This window comes from Macaca mulatta, chromosome 18 (genome assembly GCF_049350105.2).
Source record: "Macaca mulatta isolate MMU2019108-1 chromosome 18, T2T-MMU8v2.0, whole genome shotgun sequence".
In the NCBI taxonomy this organism is placed as follows: Eukaryota; Metazoa; Chordata; class Mammalia; order Primates; family Cercopithecidae; genus Macaca; species Macaca mulatta.
The window spans coordinates 60182427-60204568 of NC_133423.1; the positions used below are offsets into that span (position 1 = coordinate 60182427).

Sequence of the window (22142 nt, forward strand, 5' to 3'; positions counted from 1 at the left end):
GTGGGATTCAGCTACTGAAGTGCTGAGAGCAGAGGACTGATAGGATTGAACTGCTGCCTCCACAGCCCTCCTTGTCCAGCCGCGACACTGCACTTACAGTTCCTCAGGTACAAGGAAAGCCACACCAGTGCCAAATGCCCCTACCAGTTACAGCTTCTGCATGCCACCTTTCTGTAGCACTTACTGCAGTGTCAATTAAATCTTAGCTGCAAAACTGGTTGTAGAAAGTGTATTTCCCAAGCTCCACATGTGAGCATGAGGGCTGGGCTGTGTCTCTGGTGGTTACATGGCGTGCCTCTGTGCAGTAAACACCGCATCCCCTGAGCAAATGAACAGCAGCATTCAGGACCTCAGACCCAAGCTACTCAGAGCACAATGTGCTCTTCCCGGCCCCGCCATTGCTCTCTCAAAACCTGTTAGGCAAAGACTACACTAAGCCATGTAGTTCTCACTCCTCTGAGCAGAGCCAAAAATGTACCCCAAAGGAAGGCACACGAGAAAGTCTTAGCACTCCCAAAAGGGAGGATAAAAGAGGAAGAGGACGCAAGTCCTCAACCAGAAATTCCCCAACTGAGTTGCCTCCGTCAAGCAACCTAGATGATACTCTCTTCACCCTTCCTGTGCGAAAGGACACAGTCGGTTCTGTGGGTCTAGAAGGGAGGAAGGAAAGACCGATGTCTGTTCCCATCCCCTGGGTCACCAACCGTGTGAGGCTGTCCCTGCCATGCGTCCTTGCCACCCATGGCTCTGCCTGTGCCCAGGTGTTCTCACCACTCCCAATGTTTCTCTCTTCACTCTTCCACTTTCACCTTCTTTTAATGACCCAAAACCCAACTCACCCCCAGACCTCTCTCATATCCCAGTTTCTTCTCTGTCCTAACAATACAATTGTGACCTGTCCCTCCTCTTATTATTTAGGCCAGGAGTTCTCAAAGGGGAACCTTGTCACCTGGGAACTTGTTAGAGATGCAGCTTGATCCCTATCTGACACCTTCTAAACCAGACACAGTGAGGCCCAGTAATCTGTTTTCATGGCCTTTCAGGTGATTTTGAGGTTCACTAGTGCTTGAAAACCACTAGTTTATGTGACTGCTGTAGAACTGTACTATGTGTTGCCTTATTTTCTTATTTCATGTACAGGATTAATATTTTGCTTCCACACTGAGATAATAAGTCCACTATTTCACCCACATATGTGTTTTTACATAGTGTTAACATTTAACAATTTAATATACATTTGGCTAAATCACTGAAAACTAATTCAGTCAATTTTTACCTCCTTCCATATGGCTAATAATTTCATCTTGATCTGCTTAGGAATTCATAGTGTGTGTAGAGAAATGTTAAACTCTTCACAACCTCTGACATAGGGTTGTGAAGGGTGTAACTCCAAACCCATTCTTTGTAGGGTTTTTAAGTATGAGGGAGAAATGTTCTTGAAATTTTAAATTATTGCTACCCATCAAAGGAATAATAATAGAATTAAAGAGGGGAAAAAACCTAGAGTTATCTATGATGTCAGTTTTCTAGAAATGATCAGAGAAAAGGAGGAACAGACTTTTTGTGAACTACAGTTCTTGGTTTGGTTTTGAGGTTAGTATGTATTTATGTCAGAGCATGTCTCTAGGAGCCTATATGGAACTGTGAAGAGTGCTGGAAAGGCAGTCATTTCAAGAAAGAATGTTTTAATTTTTTGATCAAATGCAGTGCTTGGCTGTAAGACTCTCAAAATGTTCCCTTCTTTCCTCCTTCCCTTTTCCCGCCTTCTCTGTTTCCTTCCTGATATGTTAAATAAATGTTTAAAATACTAGTCTTAACTTTTCTCCCCAGAAATAAAAGTGTGGGGAAGATTTTGTTTTATCCCATTTCATCCTGATAGTACATTCCCCTCCCACCCTCCCATTTAAATTTATTTCTTGTGCCTTTTTCCTTTGGCTCTGTTTTTCTAAAAGTGCAGTGGTTTGTATACAAATACTTTAAATTTACATAAATTGTATTGTGTTTTAAGTCTCATGTTTTTCATTTAACATTATTTAAAGATCCACTCTTGTTTCCAAATCTATTCTTTTTTTAAATCATTTCAACTTTTGTTTTAGATTCAGGGGGTACATGTGCAGGTTTGTTATATGTGTACATTGCATGATGCTGAGGTTTGTGATACAAACGATCCCATCACCCATGTAGGTGAGCATAGTACCCAATAGTTAGTTTTTCAACCCTTGCCTCCTTCCCTCCCTGCACAACTAGTAGTCCCCTGTGTCTGTTGTTGCCATCTTGATATCCATGAGTATCCAATGTTTAGCTCCCACTTGTGAGAACATATAGCATTTGGTTCTCTGTACCTGCCTTAATTCACTTAGGATAATAGCCTCTACCTGCATCTTTGTTGCTGCAAAGGACATGATTTTTTCTTTTTTATGGCTGTGTAGTATTCCATGGTATATATGTACCACATTTTCTTTATACAGTCCATCATTGATGGGCACTTATGTTGATTCCTCATCTTTGCTATTGTGAGTAGTGCTTGATGAACATATGAGTGCAGGCATCTTTTTGGTAGAACAATTTATTTTCTGTTTGTCAAAATCCATTTTTTTTGCTCTGTGTGTGTATGATCTCCAAAGGGTGAGCAGCAAAAATGATGCTGCCACAAATGTCCTCATGCATTCCCCTTACACTCTTGTGTGAAGTTTCTTTGGAACTTACACACAGGGGTAGAATTGCCGGGTGTTAGTAATATGAAGAGTTAATTTGACTAAATGGTGCCAGATCACTCTCCACAATGACTGCCCCAGCCCCACTCCCACTGTAGCCCAATAAAATTCCTTACCCACATCAGGAATTTATTTTTTTAGCTTTTCAATCTTTCTTTTTTTTTTTTTTTTTTTAATGGAGTCTTGCTCTGTCACCCAGGCTGGAGTGCAGTGGCGCAATCTCAGCTCACTGCAATCTCCGCCTCCTGGGTTGAAGTGATTCTTCTGCCTCAGCTTCCCAAGTAGCTGGGACTACAGGCATGTGCCACCACGCCTGGCTAATTTTTGTATTTTTAGTAAAGACAGGGTGTCACCATATTGGCCAGGCTGGTCTCAAACTCCTGACCTCATGATGCGCCCGCCTCGGCCTCCCAAAGTGCTGGGATTACAGGCGTGAGCCACCGCGCCCGGCCGGGTTTTCAGTCTTACTAGGTGTGAAGCAATACCTTTTTTTCCCCCCCCAAGACAGGTTCTTGTTCTGTTGCCCAGGCTAGAGTGCGGTGGCACAATCATAGCTCACTGCAGCCTCAAACTCCTGGGCTCAACTCACCTTCCTACCTTAGCCTCCTGAGTAGGTAGGACTATAGACGCTTGCCACTACGCTTGACTAATTTGGTTGATGTTGTTATTGTTGAGGTGGGATCTCCCTGTGTTGCCTAAGCTGGTCTAGCATTCCTGGCCTCAAGTGGTCCTCCCACCTAGGCCTCCCAAAGTGTTGGGATTACAGATGTGAGCCACCATGCCAGGCAGAAGTAATAGCTTTTAATTTGCATTTATTTGGCTGGTTGAGCTTCTTTTCACATGCTTGCTAGTCTTTAGGGATACCTCCTTAGTAAATTGCCTGTTCATCGTGTTCTTTGCCCATCATTGTATTGGTGGTGGTGTCTTTCTTGATTTTCAGGATTTTGCTGGTATCAGGTAGGAATTCATTTTCATTTTTCTCCATGTAGTGAGCCAGTTTTACCAGCACCAGAGACTAAGTGATCTTTTCCAGTTGGCTTGTGGTGATATCTTTATCATATTATATAAAAATGTTTTGCATTTACCTAACCCTCTCTAACGTCATTTATTCCACAAATTGCTTAGGTTAAAATGACTCAGAAGGCTAGAGGAAGAAGCTGCCTCCTGATGACTAGCAGGAATAACAGTCATGAAAATAATGTCAAAATGCTCTTATCCTGGCCTTGGAAAGTTTCAGCTAGACTCTAGGTGGAAATATAGTGTAACTGCTGAAAGAAGCTATTACTTGTTTACTCTGTTCTACCTACAGATTATCAACCATACCAGTCAGCATAAATTTAGGTCCTATCCTACTATCTCCTGTAGTAATTGAGTTTATCAACTCTCTAATCATTTGTGTTTAATAATTATTTATGGGATATTCAAAATAAATATGCCATCCTAAATCACTCGTCTTAAAAATTGAGTGGACATTGGAAAAAATACAAATCCATATGTAAATGAAAGACAAGGACACAGAGATTTCAAAGTATATTTCTGAGTGCTTTGAAATATCCTTAGCACTTCATATACTGCTTTGAACAGAGTAATACATTGATACATACCTTTGAAATTGTAATATTTTGACTAATAGTTTAAATGGGGAGGAAAAATTAACTTGGCCTTTATATTTAATTCTCTTATGGAATCTTGATAATAAAAAATAATATTCATATTATTAATCATATTACTATGAGGCAGGGACCTCTTGCCCTTTGTTGAGCATTGTACATATATGGCCTCATTTAATCCCTGTAACAGTCCCACGAAGTAGGTATCAACGTCCTCATTTTATATGTGAGGAAACTGAAGCCCTGAAATGTCCTCCTCCCAAGGTCACATATCTGCTAAGGCCAAGGCTGAGATTCAAACTTGTCTGTCCACTCCAAAGCTGGGCTCTTGTTCACTACTCACATTGCCTCATATTAGTCTCACTAAGTGATGTCTCACTAAATGAGGTTGTTTTAAAAAATATTTGAATACCACATTGTGCATTTCATGCCAAGAACCCAACCTCAGACATTTAATATCCAGTCACACTATAGGTTTTACAATAAAATTGTAAACATAATCTTACTCCTTCACTTTCTACTCATTCTTTTCTTGTCATGCTTATTTGCTAGTGTCCAGTTTTGGGTATCGCAATCTCTGTTTGCTTTTATCTTACCCGCTTTCTTCATCATGAGCTATTGTCACCTTAATATAATGAATTTTCTGTGTATAATCTTTTGTTTGCAAGGCTAAATACTTCATCACTTGTCCCATGTACTAGATATTAATGAAGATAATGCTGTCTTTCAACAGTAAACATTAACATGAGTACGTTAATGAATCCATCTACTCATTATCTGATGATTATGTTTCTTATTTGTTATAAAATATTAGCCATAATTCCCATTCAGCATCTGTATAGGTTCTTAAATATTAATCAATTCTGAAAGTAGCCTTTTCATATCTCTGGCACTTAAGATGTTTTTGGTTTTTCTTTTTCAAGAAATAAAAAGTTACAACCACAAAATGAAAAAGTTGATCCCCTTTGTACAATATCAGAAATCATAATTGCTGACTCAGTTATTACAGTTCTTTTTACATTTCTCCCAGTGATTCGTGTTTTTAAAAAGCCTGCTCTTACATTAGAAACAAGAGTGTTTTTTAATTTGGAATGTATCACTGTCCCCTGACAAAGCCACTCCTCTCTAAAAGTACTTCTTCTTTCCAGCCTTGTTTATCCCATCAGATATTCCTGCCAGAAAGCAGCCCTGTTGGCATAACTGCCCCTGTTGGATGGAATATTTTACTGAGCAACCATCCTACCCTTGCACCACAGCCTGTTTAACATGGAAGAGGGTCAAAACCTGAAAGGCACTAGAGAATGCTCGCTAAGCTGGATCTGTACTGAATAAAAGCAGAGGCATTTGGATGAAAATGAAGTATCGGGAGACGGGAGCAAGAGCGGGCATTTTGTCAGCAAAGACTAAAGAAAACAAAAGAAGAGAGTGTCGGTCTCTTGTGAGGGGGTGGAAGGGAAAAACCGTTTGCTGGTTTGGGAGTAGGACAAAGGTATGTATTGACTGTTTGAAAGCATACTCATTCATTAAGCACTTTAGCAAAAATGGAGCTGCAGGTCAGCAGAGGAGCAACATGGCTTTTTGCTTCTCTTCTCCATTTTTTAATTAAAAGAAAAAGACTTAGCAAGAGTGAGGGGCTCTCTACAATGTAGGGCCTTTGTGTTTTACTAGCCTTTCTGTTTTTACTGCAGTTTTGACTGATTCCTAACAAGCATAGGACTCTATGCCACTGTCATTATGGTCACAAACTTATTACAAGAATTATATTTTAAGCATGAGCCATTTTAATTGCATTTGCTCTTGGATTGAGCAGAGTTTAGTAGGTAGCTTGTCCTGGAAAAGAACATGCTTGTTATTTCCCAGTCTCTATCTTTCCCATAACCGGAGTCTCCAACCCGGTGGCAGTGAGCCACCCTGAATACCTTCTGCATTGCTCTTTCCTCTCTTCTTCCTATCTACCAAACTACTGATTGTGCCATCTTTTTATCTATGTCAAATTTAGAATACTTTTTGATGTCTCATATTCTGGAGGAGTTTTTCCAGCGTTACTGTAAGAAGGAGCTAATAAGTTTCTCCTATTCAGTAAGTAAATCAGAATAATAGTGTGATTACATTCCTTTTCATTCATGACAAGTGTATCTTCATCCCAAACTTCTCTCTGACATACATGCTCATTGAGTCCTTATCATGTGCCACTTACTTTGTTAAGCCCGTCATATATGTTAGTCATCCTCCTAAGTCCAGTGTTGGTATTATTGTCCTGTATTATAGAACTGGAAAGCAAATGGAGGTGTAGAAGGTTATGATGCAACCAAAGCTGCATGATAGGAGGGAAAGCCAGGACTCGAACTCTGGAAGTTAATACACTACCTGCTGTGCAAAGACGTAGTGGCAAAATATTCATCAGTGAGTATATGTTGAATCCAAAATTAACATTCCTGTGCTGAGCCATGAGAACAAAACATGCCTGACTGAGGCTGTCCTACCTGAGTCTTGAATCAAAATGGAAGACTTTAAGGAGTTGCCTTCCTTTTTTCTATTTTCTAAAGGCTTAATTTTTTAGAGCAGTTTTAGGTTCACAGGAAAATTAAGAAGAAAGTAAGGAGATTTCCCATGTACTTCTTGCCCCCATACACGCAGAGCCTCCACCATTAACATCCTACACCAGAGTGGTATATTTGTGACAATCGGTGAACTTGTGTTGACATGTCATAATCACCCAAAGTCCACAGTTTACATTAGGGCTCACTCTTGCTGTTATACATTCTGTGAGTTTGGAAAAACGTATCATGACATGCATCTACCATTAAGGTAACATACAGAATATTTTCATTGCCCTAAAAAAATCTCTGTGCCACACCTGTAATCCCAGCACCTTGGGAGGCCGAGGCAGGTGGATCACAAGGTCAGGAGTTCAAGACCAACCTGGCCAATATGGTGAAACCCTGTCTCTACTAAAAATACAAAAATTAGCTGGGCATGGTGGCACATGCCTGTAATCCCTGCTGCTCCAGGGCTGAGGCAGGAGAATTGCTTGAACTGGGACTCAGGAGGCAGAGGTTGCAGTGAGCCGAAATTGCGCCACAGCACTCCAGCCTGGGCTACACAGCAAGACTCTGAAAAAAACAAACTTCTGTGTTCCACCTATTCATCCATTCCTCCTCCCTAACCCTTGGTAACCACTGATCGTTTTACTGTTTCCATAGTTTTGCCTTTTCCAGAAGTGTCATTTATGGTATAATTTTTTTCAGATTGGCATCTTTCACTTAGTAATAGGCATTTAAGTTTCCCCCATGTCATTTCATGGCTTGATTGCCTTGCTGTTTGTAGCTTAAATTTTTGGTGAAAATGTATCTCTAACCTTTACAGAAATGCAGCGCGGGACCTATAGAGTATGTTTTTATTTTACTTCGTGTCTTTGCTAACTTTCCCATATCCAAGTCAATGCACAGGCTGGCGTGGGTGTTAGAATTTGGACTGTCCTCCTATCCTCTTTTGATAATAGTGTGTGTGCCCTATACTCCACTTTTAAGAAACCATTCGTGTTTCTGTACATGGAGTTTTAATCACTTCAGTTTTGGCACAGAGGTTAAAAACTAAATCTCTCATAATCAAGGAACTTTTTTCCTAATGAAAACCACAGCTCAAGCAGCTGCTTGTATTATAGTCTCTCCTCTGTGGTCCCACTGGTGTGTGGGAGTTTACTGTTAGGCTGTGGAAAAGGGAGCAAATAAGAAGCCAAGAACAGGGTCATGTTTCAATTGAGAAATAATGGTGGAATGTTAAAATCCTTGAGTGTTTTCCTCACCCTCCTCACACTCTGTGTACGCAGTCTGGCTTTCTTTTTCCTTTCCAAATACTTCCATAAGGCATAGAAGAGAAGCATAAGCACCATAGTATTGAAAATTCCTAGACACCTCAGCTTTGATTCTACACAGCTTGCCTTCACTTTTGCCTGTAGTTGTACAATGGTAGCGTACCTTTAAGGTCTGTCTCTGCTGCATATGTCCATCTTTTGTCCATCTGTGTTGGCGTGGTCTTCCTTTCGTTTGTCTGGGTTGAAATCACGTTTATTTGCGTAACTGTCATTTTCATAGGTCGATTTCTATGTCTCGTTTTCTTTTTGTATCTATTTTCCTTTCTCCCTCTCTCCCCATTTTTCTCTTCCCTTTATATTTTCTACTCACCTTTGTTTTCCCCTTCCCTTTTCATACTAAATAACTTGAAATTCTACAAGTAAAAATTAAAGTGTAATTTTTGCTGCTCTTAATTTTTTATGTAGATTTAAAAATGGATCATTTTATATTTCTCCAAAAGGTTCTTCCTCAAATAAAATTGCTTTTTACATATTAGAACCTTGATTGATCGATTGATTGATTATTTATTTATTTATTTATTTGAGACAGGGTCTTACTCTGTCGCCCGGGCTGGAGTGCAGTGACACAATTTCAGCCCACTGCAACCTCTGCCTCTCGGGCTCAAGGGATTCTACTGCCTCAGCCTCCCAAGTATCTGGGATTACAGGTGCGCACCACTACACTTGGCTAAGTTGGCCAAGCACACCACGTTGGCCAGGCTGGTCTCGAACTCCTGGCCTCAAGTGATCTGCCCACCTCAGCCTCCCAAAGTGCTGGGATTACAGGTGTGAGTCACTGTGCCCAGCCAATAGTATACATCTTAAATGAACTTTCTCATAATGCTTATGCTAAAAGCTGTAAAGAGTAGCCTACCACTTCAGGACCATGGTTTCAAATGAAGGTAGAATGAAGAGTTCCTAGACCCTAGACTTCCCACACATTTCTTGACCAACATTAACCCATTCACAAATACAATAGCATCAGCTAGATCAGTGATGTTATAAGCCCTTGCTCAATCCACACCTATGCCCTACTCTCTAAGAAATACAGAGCAGTTTTGGGGCTGGGTGATGTTTTTTATTTGAGCCATCTATTAAAAACCATTAAAAGGTAAACACATTTACATAAAAGTCTCCTGCCTCTGGGATCCAGCAGGTGCTGGAGCTATGAGGTCATCATTTCTATGTTTATCGATTTTACCAATTTACAAGACTTTGTGGTCTCATAAGTATTTGAGTTCAGGACTCCGGAAACTATGTATTTCTCCTGCTCTAAACACCTACTCTTCAAAGAAAGCATTTGTTCAGTTTCTAGTTTGGACTCACACTCAGCTATCAGAGAAGCAGAAGACATGATTCCAGCTGTTAGGGCACCATGGTCTAATTAAGAAGACAGCACAAAAGGAAGTAAAATAAGTAGAGAATTGGTAAACAAACTCTGGTAATCAACATAAATGAAAATCATTTGAGCTGAAGTTGTCAAGGAACACTTCATAGATTATTTTGGACTTGAGCTGGCTCTTAAGCTCCTTCATTCAACCATCATTTATTAGGCACCTTCTGTGTGTCTTGCCCAGTATTGAGTACTGGGAATAAAAAAGTGATTTACACATCTGCTGTCTTTACAAAGTTTACTGGTTAGTTTACAAAGACAAGAAAACAAATAAGGACAATAAAATACTATACATGCTTTGATAAAAATCTGTAGATAATGAAATCATTCAAAAGATAAGATTCTTTCAGATATATAACTGAATCTTTATAGTTTAGGTAATAAGTGAATTGATTTTGGAAAATAAATAGATTGGTGAAATCTGGGAATAGAGGAAAGGTATTCCAGATGGTGCATTTGGTATAGTTCACTGTGGATGGATCTAGATGGGTTTTAGCATGATGAAAGGAAAGTGAGAGCCAGATCTTGGAGGGCCTGTATACACATCTCCTATGTGCCACCCCCTCCCACAAATCTACTGTCTACCACCTCTACCCTGCTCCACCCCAGAGGCTAACCTGTAGGGTTAAATCAGCAGACTGTCATGCCTTTTAGTTTCAGCCAGTGGCTAAATCGGCTCAGCCAGAGGTGGGCAGGAACAGAGTGAAGTCAAGGTCTTTTTTCTCTGTTGGCTTCCTCCCTTAAGAAAATCACTAGAGCCAGCTGCCTCTCCTTTTCTCAAAGCCAGGGTATTTATACAACTCTTTGTTTCCATAACTAGTCCCTCTCTTGTCCCTTGAGGCCGTGGTGGTAACATCTTCTCTGATACTATCCCCAGGTTATCACTGTGGTTCCCCTATAGCCTACCCACATCATGACCAATAGTCCCATTTTACATAAATTCTGTGCAGATTATCCTAAATTGAAATATGGTTAGATTTGAATTTTAAGCAATGGTATAAGGATGGTTTCCTGGGGTGGAAATCTAGAGGCAAGATAATCAACTAGGAAAACTGGCCAAAGTGAGAGATGCTGTGGTTGGGAATATGTGGTAGCAGTGGAGACAGAAGGAATTGATCGATGTAAGAAAAAGAATGGAGCTGAAGTTGACAGTAATTGAATGTGAGAGATTAGGGAAAAGAAAATGTCAAGGATGACCATCCTTTCTGACCTGTATGGTTGCTTGATTGAGGAAGTAAAAAGATGATTTTAGTTTTGTATATGTTGATTTTAAGATTTTTGTGGGAGAGCCCTTGGAGAAGTATACCAGGTATTAGATAGGCTGATGTGGAATTTAGGAGAGATCCTGCTAGAGAGAAAGGTTGACGTATTGTCAACTTATATTAGGTGGTCCTTGGATCCAGGATGATAGAGGAATTCCCCCAGGAGAGTTAAGAGAGTGAGAAAAGAAGCAGAATGAGAGAGGAAGATGGCCGTGCACAGAACTCAGAATGTCATTTAAAGGGTCTGTATTTTTGCACAGACTGAGAAAAGGGCATGAGCAAAGGCAAAGTGGAAAGAGTGAGTATTGGTTGCACAGATGGCGGGGAAATGTTTGCATAACCTAAGTGGAGTCAGATCATGGAGGGACTTAAACAAAAGCCAAGGCAGAGGAGTCTGGGCTTGGTGGTTAGAGATTAAAGGGCTATTATATGTTTATTTATTCATTTATTCTATGAGTGTTTATGGAACACTTAGGTTCTTGAGTGAGATGGGTTTGTTTTAGGTTGTATTTTAAGGCGAATGTGTGATAATGGAAGGGCAGAGATGGAAACAGCCTTAAAATATGAAGCAGTAATACCATTACAGAGTTATGAGAATCAAAACCAGAATAGTAGCAGTGAGTGCTCAGGACAAAGAGATTTCAAGGAAGGAAGTGCCAAAATTTCATAATGTATTAGCAACCATGTTCAATCTAAGACCTTTTCAGGTTCCATCATGTTTATGATAAATTTGTCTCAGAAAACTTCTGGTAATTCTGAAGAAGCAATTAACCAATGAGATACAATGAAAAGTGCAGTCTTCCCATTTTCAAAAAATAGGAAACCAATTTGCATGGTGTGAAATGGTTTGGCTGCTTAGAACATAGATCCCAGAATGGTCCAGTTTTGAATTCTGGGCCTACTTAAGTTCAAGAATGTTGTTTCAGAATTGAAAGTAATGGTCTGACCACTTGCTTTATAAAATCTTAGATGGAGAAATAAATAGAAATAACCACAGATTATCTATGGTACAGTTCATTATTTTTGATTGATGCCTTCTTTTCTTTGGTTTTAATTCCAATTCTCTATGGTTGTATGTTTTGAGACTTTGTATTGAGACTTGTTCCTTATACCTCCTTTCCCCCAAGTCCACTTCCATTTCCTCTGCTATGAAAAAATAGTAATTTTAGGAACTAACTACAAGTGATGTAAGTAATCAGATTTTAAAATAGGGAATGCCATGTTGTAGAATTTCAAGTTTTTCTTTTTATCATTAAGACTGTGATTGAGGTCAGCAGAAATTTCAAAGATTGGGAATAAGAAAATGAACAGAAAAGTCACAGAATATAAAATATAAATTATTTATAAAATAATTATATCCTTTATAATAAGAAAAACACAATTACAATCCCAATGGGATACTATTTTTCACCTATTGGATTGGCAGTGATTATTTTTCAGTTTGGTAATGAACTATTGGGAAAGCGTGAGGAAATGCATTGTTGTAAGAATGTAAGTGGACACAGACCTGTTAGTTTGACGATATGTATCAAGAATAAAAATGCATTTACCCTTTGGCTTAGCAATTCCTCATTTAGGCATTTTCCCACCAATGTACTTGGATTAAGTACTCAAAGCCTTCAGGACAAGCATATTTAACTTCAATATCACTGTGGCTGCAAAAGATTGGAATAAATGTGGGTGTCCATCAACAGCAGACTGGTTAAATTAGTTATGGTATATGCATGGGATGAAATAGTGTGCCGTTCTTTAAAAGAATGAGACAGATTTTTATGCAGTGATGGAATAACTGTACAGAATGCAACCATTTGTTTTGAAAAGGGTGGCATTATGTGTGTAGACTATATCAGATACTGCCTCTGGACAGATGTACAAGATACTATATAGCAGCTGCTTCAGCAAGAAGATCTGAGGGTAAGATTGGGAGGGAGAATTACTTCTTCACCCTACACTCTCTAGTACTCTTTGAATTGTTTGGCATGTACATATGTTAGGTAATCTTTAAAAGTCTTCCACCTTACTCAAGGAAAGAGAAGTGAGGTAGCATTCACTGTTGATGAAGGGTTTAGGTAAATGAGGTTTCATACACTTAGGGGAAGTGAACATTTATTTATACAAAGTTTAAAAAGGCAATATATATTGGTTGGTGCCATACAAAATGAGGTGCTGCTTATCTTTTATGGGACAATCCTACTTTTACATTTTAATCCTATAGAAACTCTAGCTTACATGCGCACATAAGATTAAAATACAAGAGTGTGTTTGAACTTTGGTATTGTTTTGTAAGTCCACATTCCTACCCAGGTTTATTTACTTATTGAAAAATGGCAACTGGCTAGTTGTTTCTGTCACTTGAGAATTGCTGATCTCATCACATTTGGATATGGGCCAGTGGTTTGAAGGGCCAGTTATTTGAGCCATTTTAAATGCATTTTGTTTGTACAATTGACTTGGAACCATCTAACTTTGTCTGGGGCCTGTCTCTGAGAAAGGTAAGAGAAGAAAAGTTCATTCGTTCACTATTTAGTGAGCACCTGCTTTATGCCATGTGTGGTATGATGCTGGAGGCACCACACTGAATCACAGACCTGGGCCCTCCCCTTCATGGCCTTTTCAACATTCTGGGCTTCCTTTTTCTTAATCTTTTTCCTCACATTAGCCATTTTTAGGTTTCTTTGGTGTTCTGGTGCCATTTCTGTCACTCTTGCTTTCTTTTCTACTTTATCATTTTGGGCTGGTTTCAGCAACATTTTTCTGCTCCCAGTCATGGAGGAGATGACAACAGAATGTTCCTCACTTGAGTTGTGGGTCTACAGATGGACACTGTGGGCCTCAGCTCTCATTCAGTTTCTTTTCATTTGATACACAAAGTAGACTGCCGTGCTGAAGGGATGGCAGACAGTAAAACTATAGCTGCAAAAGAGGGGCCACCCCAGGTCGTGCTCACTGCCAGCGATAATGGCGAACAGTGAGGCACACGTCATGGGGAGCTGCATCCTCACTGGTGGCACAGAATGGACTTCCCACTAACCCTAACTTCCCAACCAGAAGCAAAATGGACAGACCTGAATTTGACCCCCTCTAAATCTCCCTTTTTTTTCTTTCTTTTTTTTTTTTTTTTGAAACGGAGTCTCTCTCTGTCACCCAGGCTGGAGTGCAGTGACGCAATCTCGGCTCACTGCAAACTCCACCTACCGGGTTCACACCATTCTCCTGCCTCAGCCTCTGGAGTCGCTGGGACTACAGGTGCCCGCCACCATGCCCGGCTAATTTTTTGTATTTTTTAAATAGAGACAGGGTTTCACCGTGTTAGCTAGGATGGTCTCGATCTCCTGACCTCGTGATCGCCCGCCTCGGCCTCCCAAAGTGCTGGGATTACAGGCGTGAGCCACCACACCCGGCCCCTTTTATTTCTTCATATGTCAGCATTGTTGCTGTCTTCTTAATTAGCAAAATTTGTTTCCACTTTTCATTTCTGACAAGTGACCTTTCCCTGTAAGTAAAGGAGAGTGAAGCTTAGTCCCTTCAGCCCCATACAGATGATCGAAACTTAGATGAAGGAAGGATTTGTAGCGTCTTAACTGATGTGTTGTCCATTCTGAAATAACTCACTGTGGCTATCTTGAGGGGCACACACAAAATGGATATTTTCTAGATGACAGTTATTTCATAATGTCAATTATGAAATACAGTTTTAGAAATACATCATGAAATATAGCTTCCATCTTTGCTTTTTAAATATTACCATAAATTTATTTAAACCATAGTTAGCGAGCATGTCATTGGTGTTGAATTTGTGCCTGGAATTTTCAGGGGCCTGCAGATGGAAAAGCTCTTACAATGGAGACATTTTATGAAACCATCAAAGCTCCTGAAAGACAATGCAGCTTCCTCCCTTTCAAGAACAGAGTTTGACAGTAACATCTCAGAACAGATGTTTTCAACAATCTCCAAATGTTTTTATTTTGTGGCACAAAGACTCTGTTATTCGTGAAATGGTCTGTTAAAAAATTAGTTCCTCCATGTGGGGATTGTGGGAATATGTGTCATGTAAATTGATTTCACTTTTGGCAGGAAACTGGCTCTTAACTCTTTAGATTGTCTCCAAGATTGGACTCCAAGTTCCGATTTCCAGGCCACAGCCATCACAGAGGAGGTAGTAATACTCAGCATTTTTCCCAGAGTTCTTAACGTTGGCTAATCTGAGAATGTTACATTCTTTTTAAAAAAGAAAAGAAAAGAAAAGAAGAAAAAGAAGAAGCAAAATAAAAGTTCATAGAAATTTTATCTTGCAAAAACACAGTGAGAAAATGTAGGCCTTCATGTTTGCTGGTTGTTTACATTATTCTTTTAATATAAGTCCACTTCTACAGCTTTTACTTGTTGATATTAGATTCCTAGTTAAAGGGAAAACTGCCTTTCAAAGACAAACATGGGCAACTTAGAATGTGATTTCAGGTACCTTACAAGAGACCCTGGTATGACTGTTCAGTGGTATGCAATAAAAAGACTAGTCATTTTCTTTTTTTTTCCTTCCTTCCTTCCTTCCTTCCTTCCTTCCTTCCTTCCTTCCTTCCTTCCTTCCTTCCTTCCTTCCTTCCTTCCTTTTCTTTCTTTCCTTCTTTCTGTCTGTCTTTCTATCTTTCTTTCTTTCTGTCTTTCTTTTGTTTTTGAGACAGAGCTCTGTTGCCCAGGCTGCAATGCAATGATGCAATCTCAGCTCACTGCAACTTGTGCCTCCTGGGTTCAAGTGATTCTCCTGCCTCGGCCTCCTGAGTAACTGGTATCACAAGCATGTGCCTCCACTCCAGGCTAATTTTTGTATTTTTAGTAAAGACGAGGTTTCACCATATTGGCCAGGTTGGTCTTAAACTCCTTGCCTTCAGTGATCTGTCCGCTTCGGCCTGCCAAAGTGCTGTGATTACAGGCGTGAGCCACCACGCCTGGCCCATTTTCACTTCTAATGTCTTGTCTTGCCACTTCCCTGACCTATACTTTCCACTCCTTCCAGCAGGACACAGGTCAGCGCACTGTGGCCTGTTTTCGTAAATAAAGTTTTTTGGAGCACAGCTGCTCTTATTCACTTGTGTATTGTCTATGGCTGATTTTGCCCTACATGGCCAGAGTTGAGTAGTTATGAATAGAGACTGTTTAGTTCATGAAACCTAAAATATTTACAGAACAAGTTTGCCAACTCCTGCAACAGGAAGTCACGTGTGTATTGTGACCCAGTGTTTAAACATTACATTAAGAAAATATTTTATAGGTTTTAGCTGTTTCTATTTTAAAGACATTTGTGGGGTGCAAGAAATGCAAAGTAGGGCTGTGTGCAGTGACTCACACCTGTAATCCCAGCACACTTTGGGAGGCTGACGTGGGCAGATTGCTTAGGCTCACAAGTTCAAGACTGTCCTGGGCAACATGGCAAAACCCCGTCTCTACAAAAAAATACAACAATTAGCTGGGTGTGGTGGTATGTGCCTGTAGTCCCAGCTACTTGGGAGGCTGAGGTGAGAGGATGGCTTGAGTTTGGGGGGCCAGTAAGCCAAGATGGTACCACTGCACTCCAGCCTGGGCAATAGAGTGAGACATTGTCTCAAAAATAAGGAAATGTAAGGTAGTGTTTGGTTTTCAATAATTTAACATCACAGGAGAGTGTTTAAAATATAATATATGTACACAAATATGTAAATTAAAATCTTCCAGGACCACCTGAAAACACTATGGAAAAGAGAAGAGAGAAATTAACTGACAATTGGGTATTCACTAAACAATTAAAAGAACGAATGAAAGGAACCTATTCATCTGGTATACTATATGCATAAATGTTAAAAGTTGTAGCTTTTGGTCATATTTAGCTGTTAGTTTTTCCCCTTGTTCTCTTATCTGTGTGTGTTAATCGTTCTCAGTAGAATTTCTTATACATGATCCCGTGCATATGTGATTCTGAAGTCTTTCTGTCCAACAGGATGACAAAACACAGGTGATTATGCCACGTAATATGGACTCTATGACCATACCAAAAGTGATTATTCATTCGTTCTATATGCCAAAATATGTTTGAGGCTGCTGATAGTACAAGATCACAGACACAATAGAAAAATAATTAAAGAACAAGAACCCAAGTTAGGAAACAAGGGGATAAAGGTGGTTATATCAAAAACCAAGATTCTGTTATTTAAGCCAGAAAATCGGCAATCATGGCATACAGGGCAAAAAGGAAAATAGGAATTCGAAAGCTCTTCTTATTTCATGAGAAGAAACATTTTTCTTTTTCAGGAAATACATCTTTTTCCCAAAGAGGATTCTATCATGTAATCTTTATTTAAGGACTCGAACAATACCTGCAATCACAGTTTTAAGGGAATGCAGAGATATTCGAGACCTGTACCTACTGTCCAGTATAACAGCCGGTAGCCACATGGAGCTATGGAGCATTTGAAATGTGGCTAGTCTGAACTGAGGTGATCCCTAAGTGTAAAACATACACCAGATTTAAAAGACTTAATGCAAAAGTGTATATATATAGATATATACACACATCATTAGTGATGTTTGTATTGAATTTAGATGTATTGGTTTAAATAAAATGTGCTATTTAAATTTTACCTCTTCTCTTTAAATGTGGCTACTAGAAAAAATATAATTGCACATGTGGCTTGTTATATTTCTGCTAGATAGCTCTATAGTGTATCTATATCTGCTAGATAGTCTGTAGTGTAATGTTTGATATATTAGGGTGCAGGGATGCATCCTTGGCCTATGAGTACATTTCTGAAGGGACAGAATGGAATTTATTACAGGCATGATGCTTTCAGGTAACCTCTTACCTCAGAGATTGAGCATCTGTGGACTACTCGATGAGTGGCATACATATGAATCCCTGCATCTTGAGAACATTTTTCTAAAATATTGATCATAAAATTACAATAAATTAAACTTACTAAATACTCTTGGAAAGATACCATTTGCAGGTTTTCATGAAAATATACCTGGCTTAATGATAGCTTGAATTGTGTTCATATTCCAAATCTATAATTTCTTTTGTTAATCAAAAAAATTGGCCGGGCGCGGTGGCTCACACCTGTAATCCCAGCACTTTGGGAGGCTGAGGCGGGCGGATCACGAGGTCAGGAGTTTGAGACCAGCCTGACCAACATGGTGAAACCCCGTCTCTACTAAAAATACAAAAATTAGCCAGGCGTGGTGGTGTGCCTGTAATCCCAGCTGCTCAGGAGGCTGAGGCAGGAGAATGGCTTGAACCTAGGAGATTGCAGTGAGCTGAGATCGCACCATTGCACTCCAGCCTAGGAGACAGAGTGAGACTCTATCCAAAAAAAAAAAAAAAAAGTGACCCAAGAAATGACAATCTGTATGCATCTTGAGAAGAGGAATAGAAGCTAGGAGTTGTTGAATGGTCACTTATGCTAAATACTTTGGATGCATCATAGCATTTAATCCTCATGGCAGCCCTTGAAGTATCCCCATTTTACAGGTGAGGAAACAAGGCTCAGGCGGATTTGTAACTTGCCAGCACCACAAAACTTGAAAGTGGCAGAGTCTGCAGTTAAAGTAGGCATCTGTCTAACTCAAACTAATTATGTAAGAATGGAAAAACAGTTAAATCCATTATGAAATGCTGTGCAGACACGGGTGTCATTGTATGGGGAAATGCTCAGCTCGGCGGGCAAGGGCATGGTATAAAACTGTAGAACACCATAATTGTTAAGAATGTGTGCATGGACCAGGTAAGAATAGAGACAAATGAAAAGTTTAACTTGTGACAGAATTTGTTTTAGTATATGTGCTGCCGAAGCGAACACCAGAATTTGTTTAAATAAGTATTATTTTGAAATTGCCTTATTTTTTAAAAAAGAAACTTATTTTTTGTCAAAAAGTATGTACTGTAACATATTCATACTGTATATTCAAATGTATTATTCATACCCCTACATATTTCTACGTGGCATATTAGCTGTTCTTTCATGTCTAGATTTATCCTCTGTGTTCTCCTTATCACCTTCCTCTTAACTCCTGAAAACTCCTCCCTCATGGTCCGTCACCAGCAAAACGTCTATATCCTTAAAGCCTCCTCTGAAATTACTTTTATCTTGTTAAACCCGAACTTGGATATTCCCTGAGAGAAGCCCTTTCAGGTTACAGCTCTATTTTTTGCCCCAAAGTAGAGGAGTATAAATGGTCTCTTTATTCTTCCTCATCACCTTTACCATTCCACTTCACAATTCCCTAAAACTCTATGCTTTAAACCACTTGTCCACCAGGCTTTAAACCTCTTGTTCATCAGACTGTATCACCCACTACCCCATCATTGTTAGTTACCTACTAAGCCTAGGATTCTGTCCTCACTGTGACATCATTTTAGTTCCTGGCTCACTGTTATTCTCTCCAGAAATACTTCTCTCCTTATCAAGGAGGATTTTCCTTGGAAATATGATCCTTTTAATACCCCTGGGTTTCTCAGTCCTTTAGCTGTTTGCCATCTCAGCCTTTAGCAGACATCATCACCTTAGACCACATCATCACCAACAACTCCATCTTTCCATTTTCTCAACTGCATACACTGACTTCTCTCCTCTGCATGGCTTTTGCGCTCACTCCCTCTAGGGTTCAAAACTCAATTCCATCAAAATCCATGATCCATTGATCCCATTACTTTTTTCCTGGACCCCCTTCCCTCCCACCCAGGATCTTGTGTCCATTTTATCCAGCTCAGGGTCCATGTTCAGATGGCATAATTGCTCCCTGTGACATCCTGACTCCTTTGCCCCTCTCACTTCTCATATTCACTTGGTAGTCTCAGCTCTGGCTGAATCCGAATCTCTGGCTACTTTGTACCAGCCTCTGTGCATCTGACTTTGGCTGGACAAAAACACAACCGTACTCTGTGGTTTTACTTTTAATTAATGACCATGAACCTCAAGTAGGAACTTAAAAAATGCTGCCCAGCAATCATACTACGTTGTTCACTCTGATTGGACTTTTTAACAACCTTCTCCTCTTTCCTTAACCTTCTAACAACTCCTCTCTCAACCTTATTCTCAACCGATACCTTCCTTCCAACTTTGGCTGGAAAAATTAGAAGCTTCCAACAGCTTCCACTGCTGCATCTTTTGGGGCTGGAGATGAACGACCTGTGCTCCTGTCTGAAAGCAACTCCTCCATTTCAACATCAGATGCACCTTCTCTGCCTGCTCAAGGATTGGGTTCCAATCATTCCTCCTGTCATCATCTTGTCCCCCTCTGCTGGTCGTTCCCATCAGCATGCAAGCATGCTTGTTTCTTCTCCCATCATACTAAGGAAAATAAAAACATTCCCTACATCTCACTTCTGCTTCCTGTCAGTAGCCTCTGTTCCATCTCTCTTCTCTGTTTTCTAGCAGAACTCCCAAAATATCATCTGGTGTCCGTTCTTATTATTTCTGGTTTCTCTCTTCCCAGGCTGCCTTCAATCCAGTTCAGCCAAGCCTTTGGCCTAGCTCTTGAAGTCTTCTGCTGCTGCTCTTGTTGAAGTCCTCAATTAAATACAAGTTGCTGAATCCTACAGTTTTCAATCCTCATTTCACTGTCCAGTAAGCAGCATTTGACATCCCCTCCCTGCTCATGGGAGGAATCAGATCACCTTGCTTCTTGGATGCACCCCTCTTGGTTTTCCTCTCACTCCCCTGGCCAGTCCTTCTCAGTCTCCCAGGATTCAAACCTTAGACCTCTTCTCTGTCCACACTCAAGCCCATGGTCATCATCATCAAAATGTCATGGCTTCAAATAGCATCTGTGTGCTGATGAATGCCAGATTTATTCTTTCCAGCCAGACTTCTCTCCTGACCACTACACTTCTGTGTCTATCTAAGAACTTTTTGAACATCTCTGTTTGCATGTCCAATAGACATCTCAGACTTACCTGTCCTGACTGAACCCCTGATGCTCCCTTCACCCTCCAAAGCTGCCCCGTCTCAGTCAATGTCAGCTCTGTTCAGAGTTGTTCAGGCCGGAATCCTCACACTTTGTTACCACTTCCCAGCCCCTCCCATGTCATACCCAAATTATTGTAGGAGCCTTCTACCTGGTGTCATCTTCCTCTGTGCCTTGCACCTTTATGATCTTCTCAACATGCCAGCTAGAGGGATCCTTCTGTAGCATTGGTTAGATCACCTCCTCTCTGCTCAAATCCCCATTCCACTCAGGTGAAGAGTGCAACTCTTTAAAGGCCGTATACAGTCTGCCTACCTGCTACTGCTCTTTCTTTTCCCTCTTCCCTTATCCCACTCCAGCCATAGTGGCAGTACGCCAGGCAGGCACCCCACCCACCTGAGAGTCTTTGGGCAGACTGTTGCCTAGTCTTAGAATTCTGAGGCCTCTACCTGCAACTACCAAGCACTACCCTCCCTCACCTACACCAAAGGTCACCGTCTCAGCGACACTGACTGTTCTCCCTGCGCTCTCCATCCCCCACACCCTGCCCTAAATTTAATAGCACTTCTCACCTTCTACCATGGTATACTTTTACTCGTGTATTATAGTATCCATCTCCTGCTGGAATGTAAGCTTTGGGAGAACAGAGATTTGTGTTAATTCCATTAATTGATGGATCTCCAGCATCTAGAATAATGTCTTCACCTAGTAGATGCTCAAAAAATTGTGTTGAGATTATGAATGAAAGCTTTCCTGTTTCTGCCTGAGAGATCTGCCCCATGATAGCTTTTAATTCCTTTTATGTTTCTGAAGTATTACATTATAGCCAGGATTCAGAAAACAACTACTAAGAAACACTGTATCCCTGACATGGTTGCGCATGGTCTTGATTCCAAACTGAAAACCCTTCTTCTCAAATGCTGCAGCAGGGTCACAGATACTGAAAATGTAAACAACATGATAGATCCTTGATGTTTTAGGAATATGTTCAAAGTTCTTCATAAATCCTGTGAATTGTGGAGACCGTGATATGGCCTACTCGCATGATTTTCCTATATAGCAGTAAAAGGAAAGAAAGGAGCCACGTGGAGCTCCAGAGGCTGAGTGGCCGGTGGGCTCAGTGGTTGGGAGGAAGCTCACCAGACAGCTGTCTGCTGCTGCTCCATGCTTCTGCCTCAGCAGCATCACACATTACAGCAGCTCATGAGCCCTAGACATGACCTGCATATTGTTGTAACCAAGAATATGAGTTATGTGAAAGCCAGGAATCCATTATATCGTTTTGTTCTATTTGCAAAAAAAATGTAAATACTAATTTTAAAAACTTAGCTCTCTCAGGCTTCTAAGACTTGGTTTTGGAATGTAAATGTGTGGTTCTTA

At 40.4% G+C, this 22142-nt stretch overlaps 1 protein-coding gene across 4 annotated transcripts in view; it reads left to right on the plus strand.

Moving 5' to 3' along the window:
* The window catches only part of GAREM1 (GRB2 associated regulator of MAPK1 subtype 1), a 200152-nt gene that overhangs the window by 132143 nt on the left and 45867 nt on the right, over positions 1 to 22142 (plus strand). The gene's annotated exons all lie outside the window — the stretch shown is intronic.